At 39.0% G+C, this 14714-nt stretch overlaps 1 long non-coding RNA gene across 1 annotated transcript in view; it reads right to left on the reverse strand.

Moving 5' to 3' along the window:
- Nucleotides 1-12050: 12050 nt before the first annotated feature.
- The window catches only part of LOC119717675 (uncharacterized), a 28383-nt gene continuing 25719 nt past the window's right edge, over nucleotides 12051-14714 (reverse strand). Inside the window, exon 4 of the long non-coding RNA XR_005267683.2 lies at nucleotides 12051-12103. This is a non-coding gene — a long non-coding RNA (uncharacterized lncRNA). The remainder of the gene's footprint in view (nucleotides 12104-14714) is intronic.

Here is a 14714-nt window from a genome sequence, read left to right on the forward strand (position 1 = left end):
TGCAAGATGCTACACCTGGGTTGGGGCAATCCCAGACATAAGCACAGACTGGGAGAAGAAGTCATTGAGAGAAGCTGCGCAGAGAAGGACTTGGAGGGTTCGGGTAGACGAAAGGCTCAACGTGAGCCAGCAGTGCATGCTTGCAGCACAGAAAGCTAACTATGTCCGGGGCTTCACCAACAGAGAGTGGCCAGCAGGGGAGGAAGGTGATTGTCCCCCTCTGCTCTGCCCTCATGAGGCCCCACCTGGAGTGCTGCATCCAAGTCTGGGGCCACCAGCACCAGAAGGATGTGGACCTGTTGAAGCAAGTCCAGAGGAGGTCTACAAAGATGATCAGAGGGCTGGAGCACCTCTCCTATGAAGAAAAACTGAGAGAGCTGGGGATGTTCAGCCTAAAGAAGAGAAGGCTCTGGGGAGACCTCATTGCAGCTTTTCAATACTTAAAGAGGTCTTATAAAAAAGATGAAGAGCAACTTTTTGCTTGGGCAGATAATGACAGGACAAGGCGGAGTGGTTTTAAACTAAAAGAGGGGAGATTTAGACTAGATATTAAGAGGAAATTTTTCACTCAGAAGGTGGTGAGGCACTGGTACCGGTTGCCCAGAGAAGTTGTGGGTGCCCCATCCCTGGAGGTGTTCAAGGCCAGGTTGGATGGGGCCTTGGGCAACCTGGTCTGGTGGGAGGTGTCCCTGCCCATGGCAGGGGGGTGAGACTGGGTGGGCTTTAGGGTCTCTTTCAACCCGAGATGTTGATGTTCTATGACTCTGACTGCACAGTGGTGCCAGCAAAGTGCTGGTCTTAGGCCACAGATCTGGTACTTTTTGGAGCAGTTTCCAGTGTAGATAGCCCTAAAAAATGATGTAGATATTTTAAATAATTTCACTACACAAATATGCATCACTTCACATTTTTTAAGTCCTTCTACAATGCTTTATGCTTTCTGCCTTAAAAACCTCAAAATACATGCTCCAGTCTTACCAAAGATTGGCGTAGCACCCTGCATTGTTATTCCTCCTTCATTTTGCCCTGCTGCACCCCTCTCACATGAATATTTTAAAACACTTTACAGTCATTTAGTGACATTCAGCATGCCCTCATAAAACAAGCTTCCTTATAATTGCATTTTTTTCATGAGCAGAAATTGTCCTTTGAATTACTGGCACATTACACTGGTAAACTCTTAGACTAAAGACAGTAGGTTCCACTACCAAAAAATGCCATTCTGGTTGCACATTTTTTGAGATACCCAGATGTTCAAGGATAGGCAAAATGATGTGGTTCAAACCTTGCTCGAGGTAGTATTATCTAAACTCCAAAGCCATTAAAAAGTATTTAGTGACCTATATGAAATGAACTACTGGTTCTACATCTTAGTGGAAATGCAGCTATAAAAGCCACTGTTGCAGATGTCTAAATCACTGCATCACACAGAAATCGCTTTGAGTCCATTTGTATGGAGGGTCTCACTGGGACGGAGCCCAAATCTAACAACTGCTAATTAGTAGTGTTTGGCAGGCTTGCCAGAGCGTCCAAATTAAAAAAAAAAAAAAAAAGTATGAGGACTGTTGTCGTTAGTAGGAATGGGATTGATTTCCTGAAAAATAAAAGGGGAAAAAAGCACTGAAAGAAGCCGGTACTGCAACTACGCTGTGTTTTGGAGATAAACAAGTGACTTTTATACTGCCAAGGCTTCATCTTTCTCGAGCACTGAATATACGCCACGTATTTGTAATGAATGACCAGCCAAGAGATAAAAGGGAGGCACTGAGAAGGAAATGAAATTTTAAGAGATATTTAAAGATCATAGTGCAATAGAAAGGGTAATAGGTTTTAAGAAAATTCATTTATAAAGCACATTAAGAGAAACTAAACAAAAAAGTTAATAAACAATAATGCATATAATGAAAGGTAATGATGTTATAATGATTAACACGAGTATCAGTGTTCAAAAGAAAAGCTTTCAAACATCTGTGTCCTTATCTAAATTTCTATTAGGAAGCTTCAAGGGTAAACAAAAAAAAAAAAAAATTAACCCTATGGTCAGGTGGGCTTAAATTTGGTGCACTGGAGCTTGCATCTCCATGAGAATAATTTTGGACCCCAAAAACCTGAAAATTTTGAAAACTGCTAATGTAGTACATACAGAATCCAAAGAAGAAAACAGCAGTTGGTGTAAGTTTTGTGTGCAATGAGTAGAGGGCAGAGAAACAAAAAATATTTTTACAGAAAAGCTATGAAAAAATAAAGCACAAGGACATTTAGAAAACACATTCAGCAATAATCAAACAGCAACACAATTCCTACAGAATATAAATAATACAGCCAATAGCAAAGGATGTGAATTATTTTTCTTAAACTAAGTAATATCACCCCAGTTTGAAAGGATGTTGCTTTCAGCATGCATTGAGCATGGGTCTTGGTTCATCTCCATGGACATCATCTGATTCTTTTCCTTGACATAATTGCCCATGGGCTCTGGACCCAGGACACAGCTCTACCATTCCATGGAGTGTCTTACAGTAAAAAAAAAAAAAAAAAAAAAAAAAAAAAAAAAAAAAAAAAAAGGGCAAAAAGAAACATAGAAAGTATTATTGTGTCTATTTACACTACTAGGAACTTTTGTGTGATGCAAGGAATACCTGTCCACTTAGAATATGTTGACCAAACAGCTTCTCAGCAATTTAGTCCAGATAAACCAGTGTCACAATGCAAGCTGTTTCTTACTGGACAGGCTTAAAACCAGAAGGAGGGATAATGCAGTTTATCTTGGATTAACAACGAAAATATCCATTGCCCAGAGAATGAATATAGTGAGGGCTGAAGCAAACTGCAATTTAGCAGGTTGCTCAGGACAGCAGATTTTTATGAGAGATGGGCAAAATAACCGTATTTTGAAACACTTTTCAATATTACCTGATCCTTGGAAAATCAGGTACCCTTTACTGCTCTCGCTGAGGGCAGAGTAGGTTGCATTTTGGAGACTGAATCCTTCCAGCAGCAACAATTTCAGCTCCACTTCCCCCCCTCTGAGGTTCAGCAGAGCAGTAGCAAGTGTCTCCACTACCATCTGGCTGCTCTTTGCCCCTTGCCTCCCACCTTTTGCAGTCACTCTTTGGCATCACCACCTGTCAGTCACTCTTAAGAAGTCTTGAGATGGTCTCTCTGCATTAGAAACAGAGAAGTGGAAGACTAGAAGGCATCTTAGAGGGTCATCGAGTCCAATCCCACATGCAGGTGGGATATCAAACAGATCTAGACCATTCATAGTTAAGGGCTATCCAGCATGTTCTTAAAACCCTCAATGACAGATACATTACAACAGGCCTTAAAAGCCTTTTCCAATATCTCACCACCACCATCACAAATAGAAACATTCCTAATATAGAATTTCAACTTTTTTAGCTACATATCAAGCAGATCTGCTCCTGTCCTTCAGTAAACACCATGCCTTTTTCATCAATTTTTAAAATGTCTGAATGCTGTTCCATTTTCCCTTTTCTTCATCAAACAAATTTCCAGCTTTTCCTCAAACCCTTCAGACTGTCCTTATGAATCATTCCTTCTAAGTCTCTGGATGACCTTTACTGAATGGTATTATGTCTTGCTCTTCCAGGCTGACCATAGTCCTTCCAGCAGAACGCTTCTCTACTACTCAATAACATGGGCCAAATATCTCCTGTGTTGCCAATGTAACTCTCCTGGTACCCCATCTGATTTTTTAAGAAACAATTATTCACATTATAAACATTATTAATGAGCATTATTAATGAGCATGTACTTCGAAGTCTACTGTACCTTCAGGATCATTTTTTGCCCTACTTCTTTTCCAGCCACTTACTTTGCATTTGTGTTTCCTGAGATTCATCTTGTTTGTCAAAATCATTTTGTATATCCTCTTTTGCATATCCTCTACAAGGCCTGCAATTGTTTCTAGTAGAGAGGCATCCACAAAGTCATATAAATGTGTGATAAAACATGCAAGCTGGGCTCAATTTCTGGATGCAGGATGAAACACTATTTTAGATCTCCATTTAGAAACCTGGGAAAATAAAACAAACTCACAATATACTGAACTTTCCACTTTGACCCGACCTTCTCTGGAGAATCTCTTGTCCATCATTTAGTGATGAATTGAAAGCTGCTCCCCAGCACCTTCGTCTAAAGCCATCACACCACAACCAAGCCATTGGTAATGACCCTCCAAAATGGGTACCTCTGGAGATTAGAGAGGGTCTTTACTGTGCAGAGCAGCCAGTCCTTCCACAAAACAACACCTTTTGGCTGACACATACCCTCCCGGCCAGCTGCTCAGCAGAGAGGGACTGGGCTGACACCCTCTTTTCTTGGCAATTATACACTGGCACTCTTTAGACACAACACATTGTTTTCCAGACGCTCACAAATCAGTTGTTCAATCTTCTTTAGTGTCTTTCTGGGAAGTGACACAAGGCTGTACATCATATCCTACGGTCTCCTGCTTCCTTTTATTATGTCAACTTTCTGCCAAAGATCTCCTGCCAGCACAGCATGGGCAAAAACAGTTGGCAAACTCAGATGATTGGGTAGATCCTGTGTTTGAAATGGAAGCTGGCTATGAAATTAAAAAAAAAAAAACAAACTGCATCTTATGGTCCCACTTAACTGATTTTTCTCCTCAAAAGTGATTAGTGTGGGAGAGGAAGAAATTTGTATTCAGCAATGTGCCTTGTCTTGAAACTGAAAACCTAGGATCTACAGTGCACCTATTAAATGTAGCTTCAAAAAGCACTTATTTCTACTAAAGCTAGCATTTGTCTTACAATTCTTATCATGCATCAATGGCTAAAAACATTTACAGATTATGATGGCCAAGAGAAAAACTGAAAGTTTTATGTGGAATTTAATTATAATGTTGTGTTGATAATATTAGGAAAATTTGATCCAGATAATAAAAAGCGCATGCGATTTAACTTGTTTTTTAAAGAGATATAAGCTACTATGAGCACTCAGGAATGGGTTGGCTTTGGCCTTCTTTCAAATGCAGCTTTTAAACACACATTATAATGAAGACAGAACACACAACAGAAATGAAATTATGTTACGTTTATAACCAGGGAGTGTAACATTGTAGAAAGGTAGATTTATGACAGTATCCTGTAAACTTGTTTTTGTTTTGTTTTGTTTTCTGGATTTTCCTCAAAATACCTAATACAGATCAGGCAGTATATATTTAAAACACCAAAATAAAGACTTACAGAGAAGACATCTGGATCAGAGCTACAATTGTTTTCATCAGGTAACAGAGAAGATAAAGCATAATTAGGAGATTAAGATCTTGACCTGGAGATTGACTTGTGTGAATATTTCCATTCATTCTTTTTATCTGTTGGGAGGAATGACTGGTCTATCACACAACAGGTTATCCTAAGAGCAACTGTTTAAAAACCTCCCTAGAATATTTTTTTCAATAACTTAATTTATGCTATCAATACTTTTTCATTTCATAATCGTATTATTCTGTGTTGTCAAATCCAACTGTTCAAAAAAAATGAAATTAATAAAAATCCTAATGGTACTTCTTTTGTGGCTTGTTTTAGAGGAGAGATGATTAGGGTTTGCTTTGCCACAATAGTCTGAGCTATTTTGATTCATGTTATACTTTCTGAGACAGGTCAAAACTGGCTGGTATCTGCTTTTCCATACAACCAAGAACTTTATTTAAAAATAAGGACTTTTGAGGCCCAAGTGACATGGACTGTAACTAAACCTGCAAATTAGCAAGGCATAATGAGAACGCAGCAGTTGCCAGTTCTGACCTTACAGAGCAGAAAACGTGACTGAGTTCCTAGAGCTTGTCTGGTGGAAAACAGAGTAATGATTTTAGGTTGAGCACATTTATTTCAAAAGCAAGCCCTGTCAATGAGCAAATCTAGAAGGGTAGGTAGTCACATTTTAACAACAGCTATCCAAATTAATCTAGATGGGATAAACAATGAGGTGTAAGAGTAGAGTAAAATAATCCCACGGAGCCAGAGCCCAAATAAGTAATACCACTTTTGTGAGGGTGATAAAATTAATTGGGACTTTATGTGAGGTTATCTCCTGAGACTTTTTTTCATTCTTTCTTGGATGATTAGGGGTTTCTGAAAGTGCAGCAGATGGAGTTTAGCATGTGGAGCCTGGGAATTGGGGAATAACCAAACACCTTTGGGTGATGAATATTACAGTTCCTTAGAGGAGGTATTGGTATAAGTAGGAGGAAAGGTAAGAGGGATGCTGATATTTGCCTACCTTTGTTTGCCCAACTGGGCAGCAAAGGATCGAGGGGGACTAGGAGAAACAATCAAACTCTTGCCAGTATTGCACAAAATTGGTAAGAGAAATAACAGATGGCAATTCCTTTGATGCAAGCTACCCATCTGCTACTGCTTCCCCTATGAGCTCCTGGAGGTACTATGTGGAAAAGCTTTAGAGACATCCTGTGAAAGGCAAATGTAAATGTGGGTTATATAGGAGAAGATGGAGAGTAATTCTGCTCATGGAAGGGGACATAAAGAGAAGGAGAGCAATACTTCCATTCAGCTCGCGGTAAGTCCCAAAATAGGCTTTTCAAAAGCAGGAACAACTCAGCTATATAGGACAACTTGCAAAGTAACTACTCCGCACTGTTCCACACAGAATACAGATGAGTGATGGTATCTTCAGAAAACCCACTTACAAGCAAAGTTAGGTGTGGTACTGGATTGTGCAGTCCTGTTGAACAGCCAAGTTCTACCAGTGGTGTTGTCTCTGGTCATAGCTCTCTTCTCTGCCTGTTTTGATGAGCAAAGAGGTAATGTATCTTGATAGTATCTAACTTCGATGTTTAACGATTACCATTTATTGTACCTTTTAAGATGAATAAGCTCATGAATCTTACTGTTTTCAGGCTGTCTGAAAACTCAGGCAGCTACTATTTTCCCGTTTATCTATATGAAATTAAAGGAACAATCTCTGCAAATGGAGACAGTACACTTATCTGGAAGAAACATGATATTTTGGAGCAATCATTACAACCCTGGGAAAACATACATGGGCACCTGGTCATCCTCCTGCTTCAGCCTGACTTTCAGCTGCTCTGCTGCCTGCCACCAATTGATCAAGGCAAGTGAATAGATAGGAAATACCCCTCAGTTAGAACATTAACTGCCATGGAGAAGACAATACAAGCATCCAGCTAAATGGAGAAAGCTAAATACTAACCATCCTCTCCTCCCTAGTTGTGTTTAAGAGAATTCCTTCTCCTTAATATTGTGAGAAAATGGCTGCATTTTAAGAGATTTGGCAATTTACTGGCGTTAGATGCAGAAGGGAAGGCTGATTTGTAAACTTGTCACAGATTCTCTCTGCAAGGGATCTGTCAGAGGAGAAACATGCTCTGAAAATGAATTAGCAGGATGAGAGACATGTTTGGAACAAGGAATTCCTCACAGGAATGGTCAGGAAGTACATCTCTTGGCTGACCTCCTAACACCACAGTTGTCCTTTGACTGATCCATGGAAAGCTGGAAGAGATGCACACTCACAGGTACATTTCACAGATACCCAGAGAAAAGTGAAAGCAGAATATTTTTTTCATTGCCTGTTGCAACAAGGTGTTGAGGGTTGGTGCTGGGTAAACACATAACAGGGTTTAGACACCCTCCCCACACACACATTTACCTATGTATTTGTTTAAAAATAAAGATATTAAAGGAGAATCATGATTTTGCCTTGATCAAAGTTGAAAAATATAATGAGCCATAGCCAATAGGATAATGCAGATTCCTGAATGTCGTGAGCCTTGGGACAGGCCATGGGTCAACAAATGACAGGAGAGCATCACCTGGAACTGTTGGAAAGGTGGCATCACTGGGGACAGATTTGGCTGGTGGCCTGTGCTAACATCTGTCTCTAAACTCCCTAGAATTAGAGGGGAATACTCAGGGAGGGCACTGCTCTGAGGGTGTCCAACGCTGCATGGAAGCAGGTTTGCTGAAGGTGGATCCAGGCTATGAGCTGCTGCTGAGAACCCAGTGCTGGGGCTGGTTGGGTAGGGCAAGCACCACATTCCCCTGGGTTTGACTGTGCCAACTCTCTGTGCACAGCAAAGGGCTCAGCTAATGGAGGGTGAGTGAAGCTTTACCTGAAACTACCTCTCCCTCACTTGGTAAGTTGAGTTTGGCAGTATCTCATTGTGTGTTATTTCTTTTCCACCTGCAACAGACGACAACTAGAAAACTAGAGAAAAGGAGAAACAGGGATGGAAGGATGACTTTGGGAATATGACAATAATAAGGAAAATGTATAGGAAATAATAATAAAAAAAATCTATAGGAAAAATGTGTGACCTCACTGACTGGCCAAAGGGGATTATCAGCACATCGGAGAGAGAACTGAAGAAGGGAAGGATTAGCCTACCAAATGTGGCCATCGGGAATAGCAACCTGCCACTCTGATCCCTGCCAGCAATGTCCTGGGGAATGACCAAAGAGTGAATTGGGTCCTCCCTTCCTGGCCCTTCAGGAAACGCAGCCAATAGTACATCGGTGCTCCCATTCTCACAGGAAAAGATGTCAGGAAAGAAGCTGTTTGGCATTCCAATGCAGCAGCCTTCCCCAGCGTGCAGCTTTCACTTCAGTCTGGGGCTTCAAGTGCTCCAGATTCTACAGTCTCAACAGAGAGGACTGACTAAAAATATCAAGGAAGTAAGAGGAAACTTACTTAAGTGACTAAGCATTTAAAAATGAAGTGAGAGGCTTATCACAATCAGCCTAGTAGATGAAACAATTTTTTAAAATGAGGTTATATACAGGAAAGCTGTTAGGAGCCTAAGGGGAAAAGAAACCTCACTATTAAGCAAAATTTCTTTTAAAAAATTGCATTTAATCAGCTGTGGTTGTGATGATTAGATGTAATAAACGTAGGTAGAGGTCACGTTACCTGATCTAGTACTCCTTGTTTTCTTTTTAACTGGTCATCTGCTTAAAGAGAAAAGCAAAAAAAAAAAAAAAAAAATACAGAATTGTGGGCAGAATTTTCCAGCAGATCACTTCTCTGACCCTGTTCAGGGCACAGCACCACAAGCTGCCAGGCTGGTGCAGGGAACAAGAGGAATGGGGAGTTGGGACCTTGCAGTCAGGCACTGCTCTCCAAACACCCACTCACCAAAACCTGACTGTTGCAATTAGTTTGGTGTGGCTCAACTGCCTCCTCTCACTGCAGCTAATCAATACACAACTAAACAAACCTTAGGAGTGTGAGGTATTGACTGGCAGCATGAGCTTTAAAAATAACTTTTGATGATATAGGTCTCGGCAATCTTTTGATTTGTTTTCTCCACATCACACAGGTCTGATGTTTTCATTGAATGGCTCTGCATTAATAATGTATATTTTTGCGTGAAGAACCATACCTGAAATAAACCTGTAGTTTTCTAAACAACACTTTGTGCTGAATTTTGCAGACCTGCTGAAACACATGAAAGATAACATTTACCCATTCTACAAACCACATGACATTTCATTGTCTAAACCATTGAAGCATCTCCATGCTGACACACAGAGGCAGTAGAACCATAAAATGCCTGTTGTGAGTGCTCATTCTTTCAAATGAAGGAGATAGGTTTATGAGGTGGTTACTATGGTAAACTCCAGATGTTTCTGCACTTCCCACTGCATCATTTGCAGGCGTTTCTTAACAACAGGTAGAAGCAGGCAGGGATAGCTCACACCTTCTGGATAGATAATTTGCCGCAGGCATCAGTGCTTTACACTTCTGCTTTCTGTTCTTCCTTGCAGTTTTTAATGTCAACAGTTCCCAAACAAATTCGTTTGGTTCTCTGGGAGACAAAAAACTGCTTGTTTGGTCTTTGAGATGCTTTGTTTTTTTCTCAAATACCCCTCTGACTCTATGTACCACTCTGTTCTGTATATTCTTCTTTTTGTCCTCTCTCCATTCCCCTTTATACTCCCTGTTTTCCTCAGGCTTTTCCTGCTCCAGTGGCAATTCTAAATTGTTCTACAAAAGCTACACTTTGGATAATTTAGTTTCATATTTATATTACAAAAAGCAAAAGATAAAAAGTCTATCTCCTGCAAAGCTGTTAATAAAGTGAAATTTCACAGCATTTCTATACTAACTATAACCTAAATAATACTGTCACCGCTGCTGGGTTCAGATGCTATATATTGGCAGGACACTATATATAAATATATATAAATGTAAAGTAAACATGGGATGTATTCACATCCTCAAAAACACATATAAAAGAACTATATATCAATGAGACCAATTATTTTTCACTCTGTATAATGAAACATGCCAAAATCAGCAAGGACTCATTGTGAGCCTATTGATTCAGTTTATAACTGAAAGAAATGGTTTGCCTGACAGTTTGAGAGGAGAAAAAAAGAAAGAAAAAAATAAGGTTGTAAAAAGGAACCTTTGTATGTTGTTTATTTTTCTCTAAGCTGCTTAAAAATTGGTAGCAAACACAAGAAAAGATCTTTTTTTGTGTGAGATTTGGCATAAACACCTCTGTAATTTTTGTTGTTTTTCCAAGCATGCTCATGCTTCAGAATGCAAATTGCCAGCCAGGGGTTACAAATATCTCCCAGTACTGAGTGTCCAACTAAGTGGCAGCACCAAATGCAGCACCAAAGAGTGTAAAGCAGTTACACACAGTGAAGAGTGACTCTGATTCAATACTCAGTATTGTGATTCAGTTCACAATACTGAGTTCTCCTATTACCTTTTATCACCAAGGAAAAATACTCTCCTTCATCACTGCAGATAATTCTTTGAAAGATGAAGCTTCCTACTCACTGGCCATCAAATAGGCCAGGAAGGGAATAGAAACTCTCACTGGTACTCTGTAAAACAATGGTTTACCCAATCTCATCTGAAGCTTGAGTGACCTCACTTCAAAAATGGTATTTTGCAACCAGAAAGTGTACAGATAAAGAGAACCAGGTTGGTCAGAAATATGTAACAATTTCCACTGTAGAAGAAAATGAAGAGATCTCATTTCCTCAGCTTGGAAAAGAAATGACTGAGGACATGACAGGGGTCTAGAAAACCATAAATCACATGGAGTAGGTGACGAGGTAATGATTAGTCATTATTTTCCTGAGACAAGAACTGCAGGGCACTATACATGAAATCATCAGGCAGCAGGTCAAAGACAAATGAAAGAAAGCACTTTTACATGCAGTGCCTAATTGCATTGCAGGACATTACATCCAGTTTTGTTTGGATGTCCAAAGTATAAATAAACTACGAAAGCTACTAAGCAGCTTCATAGCAGAAAGGTCTGCCTCTGCACTGCAGAAAGCAGTGCCACTTTTCCCTTAGAGAAAATCTACATCTCTTAAATAATAACTGTTGAAAATCTTAAAGTTGGAGGGGTGGAGACAAGAGAATAATAGAAATATTTACAAATGAGAAGAAAGAAGAAAAAAAAAAGAGAGAGACAGAGAACATAAGGAAATAGATGTTGTCTGTGAGGTTGAAATCATCACTCTAGTGAAATCAGACATTCTTCAGTTGTTCGCAGCAAGTCTAGGATTTCAAGTGGAGGACTATACTTTGTGAGGAATAAATGTGGCTAAATGATGCCAATAACAGATGTATCATTTCTCTCCCTAGCTGAGGGAAGGAGGAAAAAAAAAAAATCCCAAACTGACTGAACAGAAAATTTAGTAGATACAACATATGAACTGCAGAAATGCACAGAAATGATAATGTGAATTAAAGACTGAAGTTTGAACAATTCAAACCCAGTCATTTTTCATGTTTTTTGAAGGTGATGCCAAGGAATTTAAGACAGACTTAAACCAATGTACTGACTTCATATCAGTACTTAACTTAACCTTCTAGCTCACTTCTCAGCCGATGCCAAAGACGTTTTAAGAAATCAATTGAGAGATGTGTTTTTCATTGTGATAAGCAATGGTAATTACTAGGAACTTCTTGACAGATAAGTACCGCAAGGAATTATTATTACTATAAGACAAATCTCTTTCCTTTGCTAAATAAAATACACTGTCTTACCTCAGTGCCTCTGTAGCAGATTTAGAGAAAATATTCTTCAAATAATAGATGCCTAGGAAAGATTATAATATCCATCATTCTTCACAGGACAGCTAGGATTCATTATTTCAATCTAAAAATAATTTTTAATTATTCAGGGATATACTAGAGATTTCTTTATAACCCACTGAGCCTTGCAACTGTTGACGGTTGTTCTTCAGAGACAGTTGTTGTTTATCTTTTTTGTTATTAAATATATTACTGAAACTTAAATCACATTACTATGTATGAAGATCTATTAGCCCTCATAAAGAAGGCAAAAATTCACAAAGGAGATTTTGGCTTCCATTCAGTGTCTGTATTTCTTTAAATTCTTTCAGAGTAGGTGGTAGATATTTTATTTGGGCATGTTTTAGCATATTTCCTTGGGAGTGGGGCCATTTATAATGCTCTAGAGGGAATCCTAACAGATACCACTAGCCTCTTTCCATGGGAATCTCCAGCCCTCATAGACCTGAAGTCCCAGTTTCAGTGCCTAAATAGAACAGGTGCTGGTATATTTGAAAGACATGCTGGGAAAGGAGGCAAGTTCTCCTCAAAAAGGTTTTTTTCAGCTGCATTTTTCTATGCTTCTGTAATTTGCATTATTATCAAACCTCACTGGTGTCAGAAAAACAGCAGGCTAAGGTTTGATTTTTCAACAGAAATTTCCATATGGGTCAGCCTTTTTGATCTCATAATATTTTGCAGCACTGGAGAACAAACTAAGTCAAATTATCGTCAACACATGGAAGCTGAAGATAGATTAATGGAAGTTTTTGTCCTTATTTTTTCTCTTATCAGCGCAAACTACTTTATTTTTAGATTATATCACTTTGTTCCCTTTCCATAAATACTCCATCTTTTCACTTTGATGACAAGATCATAATTAATTTATATTAACATATTTAAACCCAGAATAGGCATACATAGGATGATTTCCAGATTTTAATAGTTCTTTGCCATCTCCTGTCCCATCCTACATCAATCACCTACTTTATTTTCATACCAGAATGAATAAACTTTAATCTAACTGTTAAAGTCCCAGACAATCTTAATCTGCAGGAGCTACATGCTGACCTCAAACCTTGATTTTCTTGTATCAATGCAAAAGGTGCTGGCTCTTGTTCAGCATTGTACCCATCACATCCAGGGTTCTGAGCTGCCATTCCTAATAAATACTCTGTAGCCAACAATTTAATGTAGTTCAGCTGCCCAACATGTTTTCTAACAAGTACTGGCTCATCCATATCATATCTGCAGACTCTGTAAATCCTGAGAGGACCACCAGGCTGTGACAGGTTTACCTCTTCATTGGCAACATTGTAAGACAAGTTACTCAAAGAGTTTCAGAGGAATCTCTAAACTCAAGCCTTACTCTAAAGACCGATCAACAGAGCAAGGAAAAACATCAACACCTGCATGGAACTCATTTTCTGTTTTGTTTGTTTGTGCAACATCCTACGCAACCAGTCCTCACTTTCGTTGGCTTTGCTCTATCTGATACCAGGCTCTGACTTTTTATTCTTTCTAAAAATGGGTCATAAAAGAATTATCTTTTTAAAATTTCCTGTCTTCTGCTAGCAGAAGGCCTTCCTCAAGGACTTTCATCCCTTACCAGATAATGCGATGCCTGTTACAAGCTTAGATAATTGAATAGGTTCCTCAGATAGGAGCCAAAATTAATCTGATTATTTTGAGCATCTATTTTTTATTTATTCTTCAGGAAGTCTTAAAACACCCCACAAAAGTCTAAAGTTCCAGTAATTTAGAATTCATTATACCTATTTCTATAGTGATTCACTATGTCTATTTCTGGTTTTGCTGGTATACATTTTTCATCAAGCACAATCAAGTTTGCAAATAATCTGTTCCTGATATCTTTGGTCCATTAGAATTAGTTACTACAAGCAGTTTTCTGAACCCAACTGCATGACTTGTGTCATACCAAACAGTTTGATTTTTCCAGTTCACATCGGGAAGTTCCTGATAACTGGGTCAACAGGAGGACAAAGTTTCATCACAGTTGAGAGTAGTCGTGGTCTTCTGTTTCTTTCTTTCCAATGAAGCCCAAATAAGACCAAAGACAAGAGGTAATATTTTGTTCAACAGGGGCCTTGTACTGTTAACAGGAACAGCCAGTTGCATATTTTGGGGGGCATTGTAGAGTTAGCTTATTTCCTGATATAAAAGCAACTTTTGCAGAATTAAAATTCTCTATTAGGAAAAAAAAATCAGTTTACAACTGGAGTCATTAAAATGAAATATTTTCATGGTTGAACTCAAGGTGGAATATACTGAAGTTGAAGTAAAGTTCGGTATTTTTTCAAGTGACCCAAAACGTTTCATTCTAAAACACTTCTGCAATAACCTGCAACTGTTTATTGCAGTGTGCTGTATGATATGAATTACAGTGCAAGCCTCCATTCTTTCTTAGTGGCTTGGTTTCCTTGCCACAATGTATGCTGCATAACTCAGTGTGTTCTTTATTTTAACAACACGTATGGTGCACTGTAGGAGCTACAGAATTTTTATAGCACTATGAAACATACGTCTGACCAGGAAACAGACAAAATGCAATGCAGAATATTGGAAAAGCTGTATGTGATGTACTACTCTAAACAACAACAGCAACAGTGAAAAAC

This window comes from Anas platyrhynchos, chromosome 1 (assembly GCF_047663525.1).
Source record: "Anas platyrhynchos isolate ZD024472 breed Pekin duck chromosome 1, IASCAAS_PekinDuck_T2T, whole genome shotgun sequence".
NCBI lineage: Eukaryota > Metazoa > Chordata > Aves > Anseriformes > Anatidae > Anas > Anas platyrhynchos.